The sequence below is a fragment of the Marmota marmota genome, unplaced genomic scaffold (assembly GCF_001458135.2).
Source record: "Marmota marmota marmota unplaced genomic scaffold, marMar, whole genome shotgun sequence".
NCBI classification, from domain to species: Eukaryota; Metazoa; Chordata; class Mammalia; order Rodentia; family Sciuridae; genus Marmota; species Marmota marmota.
In genome coordinates this window covers 1,459,273-1,469,160 of record NW_026000102.1, presented here as the reverse complement: position 1 = coordinate 1,469,160, position 9,888 = coordinate 1,459,273, and the positions used below count along the sequence as shown (strand labels likewise).

The 9,888-nt window shown below is 52.1% G+C and overlaps 1 protein-coding gene across 3 annotated transcripts in view; it reads right to left on the bottom strand.

The window, feature by feature from the left end:
- The window catches only part of Casz1 (castor zinc finger 1), a 140,064-nt gene extending 139,654 nt beyond the window's left edge, over positions 1-410 (bottom strand). For all 3 annotated transcript variants that reach the window (XM_048783615.1, XM_048783622.1, XM_048783623.1), the window contains exon 1: positions 259-410. The gene's annotated coding sequence lies outside the window, so the exon portion shown is untranslated. The remainder of the gene's footprint in view (positions 1-258) is intronic.
- Positions 411-9,888: the final 9,478 nt, after the last annotated feature.

Genomic DNA, 9,888 nt, shown 5'->3' with positions numbered 1-9,888 from the left:
GGCGACGCGCCCACCCCATGCCCGGGGTGCCAGCCCTCCATGCCCCCTGCCTCCGCACGGCCAGAGTTGGGTGGCAGCCGCCGCTCGCAAGCTGGCTGGCTCTCTCGCTCGCTCGCTCGCCCGCTCCCGGCTGCAAGCGGCAGCCCCGGGGGTGGGGGGCTGCACCCGGGCAGGGGGCGAAGCGGAGAGGCGCCCCGAGAGGCCCGCGGAGCTGGGGAACAGGGGAGCCCGCAGCGGAGGGAGCGCCGAGTCTCTTACCTGCACTTGGGGCGGCTTTGGGTGACTTTCCAAGTCCGGGGGAAAAATGTGTGTGTGTTTGGGATGGAGCGCCGCGGGCGCGCATGCGCTGCCCAAAGTTGCCGGATCCCGGATTTTTCGCTCCCAGTCTCCGCTCTCGCCCGCTGTGATTATGGAATTCTCCGCGGCCGAGCGGGCGAGTGGGTGGCATGCAAAACCCGGGCCGGATCGCGGGGCCGGGTTCCGCTCCACCCTCACACCCCGAGACCTTCCCCTCCCGGATTCTTCCCACCCACCGCCCCGGCTGGGCTCGGCGTGTGCGCAGCGAGACGCGGCCTGCAGAGCAGCTTCTGAGCGCGCCGCTCCCTTTTGCGGCTCCCAAAGGTTTCCACACCCCGCTACTGAGTGGAGTTGAGGTTGGGGCAGAAGAGAGAAAGGATGGGGGTGCTTTACTTTTCATCTGTTCCGAACCCCGAGAGACCCCGATCTTGGTTCCCACTTTTCCACTTGGCTCTTTGCAAGTGAAAATATTAGAATCGTGGAAACCAAAGGAACGCAGTGTTCTCACTGTTGGATGTCCTCTTTGCACTTATTCTTTGCAAGGGGGTTTTCGTTCGATCTCTTGTGCAAGAGGTAAATCCTACGTGAGTAAGAAAGGCTGTGCAGAATGAACCTTACACGGGGAGGGGCAGATAATGAACATTAAAACGAATAATATTGCAGAGAGTGAAAGGACCCAAAGAAAATAGAACAAGGCAGTAGAGCAGTGTCTCTGGAGAACTACCTCCCAAACCCAGCTCTCAGAGAGCCTCTTTGAGGGGTACTGTAATATTCCACCAAAGGAAAACCCACTCCTCCTCACGCCCACCCTTCCCACCTCCCAGTTGGCTTGAGTTGGCTACTCTGAGTTGAGCTTAGGGGTCAGCATCTGTCGAAACCCTGGTCCTGCCTTTCCCAGCCAGGCCACCCCATCCCAGGACTGAGCTACTCAGGGTACCTATTTCCCTTCTGCACAAAGCCAGGATGAAAATAATGTGAGACCTTCAGAAAGGGGGAGAACACCTGGATGATGACATCAAGAAGAAATTGACCATGATAGTAAACTAAATAGATGAATGATCAGCTGAATAAATGAATAAAAATTCAAAGTATGGCCCACAGCTTAGAGATGTGCTCGACACCATGCATTAGACTAAGAGGAAATGCCACAGGCTGGTAAAACATTGCCGTGGGCTGGGAGACTTGGGGGCCTATTCTGCAAGGCTCCAGCCAAGCTCTCAGCACTGGAAGTGACCCCACAGCCTTGCGTAATGGTCCACGACAGACATCTGCTGGGATGTGTTCCATGCCCTGCCTTAAGCTGACAGTTAATTGGTCCAGCGGCAAATGGACAGAGCGTTGGACTCTCTGGCCCTCTGGCCCTGAAGTGGCAGGACTTGCCCTATCCCCTAATGAAGCCTGCACATTTGGGCATGGAGGCAATCAGGCTCCTTGGGTATGCAGTGTCAGCTGCTGACTTCAGAGGGGCTAGGAAAGAAACCAGCTCAAAAAACCTAGCCCCTAACTTCCTGGAATAGGTCTGGGGATCGGTGCAGAATTTGTTCATACAGGAAGGCCAGAATTAGGGTTTAGACACCTGTCAAGTCCCTCCTCATCCCCACAATTAACAGAAAGCAGCAACACATCAATGATGAGCAGACCCCATGGACTACAGGCCTGCTTCTCTCCATTCCTACCCCCCACCATCAAAGGCATCCTTAATCCCCAGGGGCTGGGTGCTGCTCCCTCATCTATAAGACCCTTGTACTCAGTGATGGCAGAGACTCCAAACTCAATCCTGCCATTCCTCAAGAGAAATTGAGAGGTGCCAAAGTTGGCCTTCTAACTTTTGGCTCGCAGCTGACTCCATTCCTGAGGCAGTGTCTAGAAGCAGTGAACAGCTTGGGATTTGGGGTCAGCCCCCAGCCACTGACCAACAGGGTGACCTTGAGTAAGGCATTTGACCCCTGCATGCCTCAGTTGTCTCAACAATAAAATGGGAATAATAATAGTACCTACTGCCTGTGATTGAGAAGCTAAAATGAGTTAATGCAAGAAAAGGGCTCAGGCCAAGACACTGATCAATAAGTGCTAGTAATTGTCATTGCTCCTGGGGACATCCAGTGCTCCCTCTACTTCTCATTTTTTTCCTGTCCTCTCTGCATTTCTTCTTTTCCATTTTTTTTCCCTCCCCCTCCAGCAACCGTCCTTCATGCCTTCAATCATCTGGCCAGTGTCTGCTATGTCCCAGTAAAGGGCGGGCTCTACCAGTGGTGGAGACAAGGCTGAGCCAGACAGGACCCTGCCCGGGAGAGCTGGTCCCAGACTTGGCTAGCTTCTCCAGGACTGTCCCCCTTTCTCTATCAGGCTCCCCCTTTTCTACTGCTGTAAGCCCCCCCAACTCTTTTCCACCCTCCCTCCCTACAGTATCACCGAGTTATGTCTCACCACCAAACTTTCCTTAAACTACTTTACTATTTCCTCCATTTTTTGGGTCAGATGCTTCCCAACCCCCTCTCCCCCAGGAGACTTTCAGCCTTTTCTGGGAGACCCTCACCTCTGGGGAGTGGAAACAGCACCGGGCTGGAGGAGCAAAGTGAAAAATGAAGTCTCCTCTGGCCTCCCGACTCAAGAGTACAAGGAAGCAGGGGCTTGGAGAGGCCTCTGGCCTCCATCCCTTCTTGCACCTCCACTGTTTGGTTCTTCCCCAGCCCCCAAGGGGACTGAGACCACATGCTCTTTCTCCTTATTTTCTACAGTTTAGTATTTCCTGAGCTCCCCCTAAAACCAAATCCCAACTCTTAATGGTCAGCAAGTCCTCCAACATGTGGTCAATGCATGCTCTGGGCCTCACCTCCCTCTATCCTTCCCCTTGGTCACACTGGCTTCTTCTATCTTGGAAACACCAAGCTTATCCCCACCTCAGGGCCTTTGCACTTGCTGTGCCTCTGTTTAGGAAGCCCTTTTGGCAGCCTTCTCACTTCCAGTGGAACTCCATTGATTGTTCCTCTCTCCCCTCCTCAGGAGGGCTTGTTTTTGTTTATTTATTTTTTTCTTTTGGCAGTACTGGAGATCAAACTCAGAGCTTCTCAATGCCAGACAGCTGCTCTACAAACTGAGCTACATCCCCAGCCCATTTTATTTTTTACTTTAAGACAGGTTCTTGTTAAGTTGCCCAGGCTGGCCTTGAATTGTGCTCCTCCTGATCCTCCTGCCTCCGCCTCCTGAGCGCCTGGTAGTAGAGACAGTGTCCATCTCCCTGAAGGAGCTCCCAGTCTTTCTCTCTCCCTTTATCCTGATCACTTGTCTAACAGGGGTTTCAGTCATCAGTTCCCATGTCCCCTCTCCAGCTGCCCCTCCTAGAACGGAAACAACCTACAGAGAGACTGTTCTGTGTCCCCTCATGCCCTCACACCTCCAACAGTGCCTGGCACGTCACAGGCCCTCACTGCATGAATTGGGCGCTGAGGCAAGATAAGTCCCTGCCCTCCAGAGTGCCTGGGCTCCAGGGAGAGAATGACCAGAAAGGGCCTAAGACAAAGTTCTGGGGCCCCCTGGACTTGGTAGAACCTGGGCATTGCCAGGTAGCTGCAGTGGCCCTGCCAGGGTTTTTGCTCCCTGGCATTTGGCTGGAGTTTATGGTGGGGAAGTAGGTGGCTCTGTAGAACTGTAGCCCAGCAGAGGAGGCTGCACAGGTGGGAGAGAAGGTGACAGTCGTGGACCCACCCGGGTCCTTTAAGTGGGCTGCCTGTACTAAGTCTCTAGAGAAGACCCCCGTGCGCAGCCACCCTCCCCACCCTATATATATATATATACCACTCTGAATGCAGACTCTGTGCCTTCATCCCAGAAGCTCAGGAGCCAAGCACCACACCCAGCACCCAGGAGCCTCTCGATAATTGACTGGAACAAAGAAATTTAAGTCTGTTTCAGTTGGTGTCAGTGGGAAAGGCTCCAAAGTAATCACAGCTCAGCTTCCTGGTGACAGTTTTTTTTTTTTTTTTTTTGGTTTCTAGTTCTCTCTGGCGATGGTAAGCAAAACCTGATCGTACATCAATCGCCAATATTTATTGAACGGTCATGCTGCACCAGGCACCAGGCTAAATATTTGCGTCATCCCATTAGCCTCTCATAACAACGGATGATGTGGTGAACAATGAGGAACATACCCATGACACAGATGAGGACACTGAGGCAGGCAGTCTGACTCCCCCAGGGCCAGCTGCTTGGGCAGGGAGGTAACAAAATTCTCACTTCCCAACTTATGTCATTGCAGAGAGCGTTTTTACCTCCACTGCCGTCTCATGAGTGAGTAAACCTGGGGCTGGAGATGCAGCTCAGGGGTAGAGCACTTGCTTACCGTCCCCAGCCTGGAAAGAGAGCCGGAATTGAAACCTAAATGTGAGTCCCGTGGGGAGAGGAGGAGGGGGAAGCAGAACAAATCTGTCCTTTAACTGTAAATCTCATTTCAATCTCGTAAAAGACAAATGGAACCAAAGAAATCACAGGGCAAAGCATCAGATCTTATACACAGTAAACACTCGAGACACTGGACAAAGGAAGGCTGTTTTCAAATTTAGAGATGGCCAACAGGGAGCTCACTCCCCTCTTGCCTTGAGTGGGGTCTGTGCTTGGGGAGTTGGCTGTGCCTAGCGTGGTGCTGGTATCACAGTAGGTGCTCAATGCATGCTTAGTGACTGAGTAATTAAACAAGTGCCTGAGAAAAATGATTATGGTGATTACTGGGCAAGTTGTAATTAAAAAAAAAATAGCTGAGTTCATTCATTTTACTTACAAATGTCTCTCTGGGGAGTGTCCTGGGGAGGGAGGCGGGGGACAGGAACTTGTTCCCAAACTCTTAAGCTGGGTTCTCAAACCCCATCCAGGCTGATGAGCGTTACAAGTCCTTCCAATTCAAAATTCACTTATTCTTTTTGCAAAGTACATAATTATTTGTTTCTTCCAGCATACACGATATGTATTTGTTGTAGGAAATTCAGAAAATACAGATCCACAGGAAGAAGAAAATTTAAATCATCTTTAATCCTACCCCCCCACCCCCGTGAATAATCACTGTGGATATTTTCATGTATTCCCTTTCATGCATTTTGGGTTGTTTTTTCATTTTTCCTCTATTTTGTGTGATCAGAATCACACAGAACATATCGGATTCTCTTTTGTCTCTGTTTGCTGGATATATGTCGCATGCACATTTTTCTTACGCTGTTAAATATTCTTTTACCACGAGATTTTTAATGGCTGTATTGTGGAGTTTGATCGTAATTTACTTAAGCAGTCTCTCACTATTGGAAATTTTGGACATCAGACTTATTTCCAATTCTTTTCATTATTATAAATAACTCTAATGAATATCCTTGTCCGTAAATAACCATGGACATTCCTTAAAGTGAGTTGTTGAGTCAAAGGATGTGCATGCATTTTAAAGCTTTTGAGACCCATGGCCAGATCACCTGCCCAGGGAAGGCTGCCTTTGCTCATAGCGTATGAGCAAGCCCATCTCCCTCTTCACTCGCCAACCTCTGGTGATCTCTCTCTCTCTCTCTCTGACTCTCTCGCCCCCTCTTTTTTAACCCCTGCTAATTTAATGGGTGAAAGACTCTGCGATTCCAGTAATGAATCCTTATTAGAACCAAGTTGGCCACAAGCAGGGGCCGTTCAAGGTTTGAGTGGCCTTGCTGAGACCCACGGCCTCGACAGGGATGGGGAGAGGGCTCAGGAGCCCAGAGCAAAGCACTTCACAGCTTCCGGGGCTACCTGAGCCCGGGCTTCCTGGGCATTCGTTCAGCCTTGGCACAAAAAGGGTAGGGTCCGTCTCCATCTTTCAGCTTCAACAGAGCTGAGCTCCCCTCTGCTCCCAGCCATCCGCCTGCACCTTCCAGAAGCCTCTCTTGATGGAAAAGCCTTAGGGATTTCTGTGCCATAAATACTACCTGTTTTCTGAGCTCAGGAGTCGCCCGGTACCCGCTTTTATTTTCCTTCCTGATCTCTCAGCTCAGCTCGAATAAGGGACAGGCAGTTTCGCTCTCTGTTCTCCTTTTCTAGTTCATTCTAATTGATTGACTTTTTGGCGTTTATGTTTACCCCTGCCAGATAATGAGAAGAATCATAGGGAAGTCATATTTTTCCTTTTTAAAAAGGACATGTTCGCTCGTCCCTGGGTCTCCCATCTCCACTAGGCTCCTTCCAGCTCTCCCATTCTTTGAACCATCTACCTTAAAAAAAAAAAAAAAGTTTTAAATTTCTGGGAAAAAAGAAAAGGTACTTAGTGTTCACTGCAAATAATTCAGGAACCACAGAGAAATTCAAATATAAATAAATGCAGACAACTTAAAAACTCACAATCCAAGAGCCAAGCGTTTGAGTGTGAATTAGATTTGAAAACGTAAAGATGGCATTGAGATGAAGCCCACCAGGTCTGCCCTTCCCAGCCACCTCCACAGCCGGCCTGGGAGACTGGAGCCTGGGTGTGAATCAGGGTGTTTCTCATGCCAAGTGGCGAGATCTGCACAGACGGGGGGTGAGCACGCTCATAGATGGGGGGCCAGGGTGCCTTTAAAGCAGGGTTTGGGCCGGGGAGGTACAGCTGTGCTGTTTGGACGTTGGCAGACTATGCCCATGCTGTCAGCAGACACGGGAATACACAGAGGTACATCCAGGTGAGGGGCAGGGCTGACGCTGACGTCACCTCTTACCCAAGGATCCTCGGGCCAACACCTTAACCCCTCCCACGCCTGCCAGGGTGGGGCCGACCTGGCACCAGGGCTCTGTCAAGCAAGGTAAACCTGGTGACGGGGAAGTCGAAGGGACCTGCCTCTGGCCTCTCCACTTATTCCCAGAGTAAAAGCCACACTCCCATGGCCTGTGGTTCCTGCCACGTAGGGCACAGGCCCGTGGCTCAGCCCCTACCCGCTCCTCCTTCCTGCCCACCTCCCCCCAGCTGCAGTGGGCTGAGACCTCTGAGCACAGAGGCCGAGTGGTCATTGTTCAGCTTGTTGATCTTGCCTGAGGTCAGCAGGGCCACCAGCAAAGAGAACCTGCCTGGGACTCCGGAAGTGGCCATGGTCCCTCCCGTCGGGCGCCCGTGCAGGTGTTGGCTGCGCCCATGGCACCATGTCTCACAGAGGGCGGGGATGGCCAGGGAGGCAGGAAAGAGCTGTTTGCTGATGAGGTGCCTCATGTCACACCATCAGGAATGCCAAGTAGTTGAGTGTGGGCGGGGAGCATGGCCCGCTCTGCCAGCCTGGCCCGGATGTGCTGTGGGCCCTGCCCGCCACCCAGCCTCACCTCTCCCACCTGCTCCCCAGGAGCAGCCTGGAGCTGCAACCTGCCTTCCTTGCTATGGCCTCCAGACCTCTGTGGGGCTCATCCTTCTGCCCCGCCCCCTTACGGTTAAGACCAAACAGGCACCACCTCCTCCAGGGAGCCTTCCCTGATGTGCCCCCAGCCAAGGCTGGGTTAGATCCCCCACGAATGCCCCCAAAGCCCTTTGTTTTCTCTGTCATAGCACACTTAATAATTAACATTTCGTAATTAACTCCAACCAGACTGTGTGTGTGTGTGTGTGTGTGTGATTTTTAAAATCTGAATATGGGAGCTTGGATTTCTGAATTCGGTCACCTGGGTTCAAATTCCAGCTCTGCTATTCACAAGTGGTATGACCCTGGGCTTCTGAGCCTCAGTGTCCCCATGTGTAAAATGGCACCAAAATCAAGGTCTGCCTCACAGCACTGATGAACATGAGCCTGGATTCACACACATGAGGTGCTGTTGTTATTATTCCAGCATCTAGCAGGAGGCTTAGACAATGGCGAGTGGCGAGTGGCACCTCTCCGACACACACGTCTGTCTGTGGGTGTGCGGCAGGCTCTGCGGCATGGGGTGGGGCAGGAGTGGAGGACCAGTGTGTGCCCCCGCGGGTCCTGGGCGGATGTGTGCACCCACTCTGAAGGGTAATGGGTTGGTTATTTATGGTCAGGAGTTAAAAAAAAAAAAAAGACAAACCAGTGTTCAGTAATGACAAAGTAATTACCTTTTTATTATTTTTTCAATAGGATTCAGAGGGAGTATGGGCCTTGCTGCAGCTAGGACATCCAGCCTGGCTTCCTGACGCTTTGGCTTATCCATCTCACTGTCCCACCAGGGAGGAGGCAGGGTTGACGAGGGCTGGGATTGCTGCTCAACTGGAAGGGGAGAGGGACAGGGAAGCAGGGCCACCCCGATTAAAAACAAGAGCCCCAGAGAGGGTGTTCTCCCAAGCCCTGGCCGGGTGGGCCACAGAGCAGGGGCCAGACGCAGAGAGAGGGGGCCGTGCCCTGAGCCACGATTGTGCCGTAGGTTAGGGGCAGAGCGGGCCAGAGCCTGGTCCTCTGCACCAGCCAGTGCTTTTACCACCATGTGACTTACTTGAAAATGGGGGTCTAACTGCTCCTCATTTGAGACCTTTGCCTCAAATTTCTTCCTGGAGGGGCCTGCTTTGCAAAGGGTGGTTTCTTTTCTGAAGTCCTTCAAGAGGTGGTTGAAGGCCTCATTTCAAGGCACCAGGACCCAGATGTTGGCGAGGCCACACTGTGATTGGCATTAACTATGTAGCAAGTGGCCATTCCAAGGCAGCCTCTTCCACCAGCCAGTGAGAGCCCCAGGGAGCATAAGGCTCTCACCCCTCCATCCTCCACCGGCCCATCCATCCACCCAATAATCCAACCCTCCATCCCAACCTTTTCCACACGTCTATCCAATAATCCGTCCATCCATCCCAACCGTCTACCCACCCGTATATCTGACAAACATTTGGTGAGTGTCCCCGGGTACCAGGCACCTTCGCTAGCCCCCGAGGGCCAGGCAATGTTGACATGCACAAGACAAATTCTCCAGAACGGCAGTGAGGTGCTCAGAGGTACGCACCAGTGAAAGCTTCCCAGAGCTAAGCGACGTCCAAGAGGGCTGAGCGGACGGGGTGGCGAGCCCTGGGTTCCAGGCCCAGCCCCTCACTAGCTTGCTAGGGGATCTCGGCTGTGCCCCTTCATTTTCACGTTGCTCTAGTTTCTTGCTCTGTCTAGGGAGGGCTGGACTGGCTCAGAGGCAGCCTACGCTATGCAGGGAAGCTTCCCTGGATAAGGAGTGGGAGGTCATGAAACTCCAGGAGCCAGGAAACAGGAATTCCCCTGGTTTTTAGTAAGAGGATGAGCATCAGAAGATTCTGGAAGAATGAGGAAATGGAGGGTGGGGAGCCTACCCCAGCTCCACCCTGACCTGTGCATCTGCAAGCCATTGCTCCACCGTGTCCCCTCCCGTAGGTCTCCAGACCTGGGTCTCTGCCTGCAGGTAACTGACGAGGCCCGGCCCTTTGTCCTCCCTCCCCCACCTCCCAGCCCCTGCCCCCCACAGCTGTGATCACCCACACGTAGCACTCTGCCCTCTGGAATTTATTTTAAGGTCTTGGCTTGTTTATTTATTTTATTTAGAGATTTCTCCGGTGCTTTGTGGGGAGGAAAATTCGAATGGGTGATTATGAAATACTATTTCACCTCGCTGTTCATTCACAACAAACAAAGAGAAATGATTGGTGATTAAAAATGCATTCTCTCTGCTTGT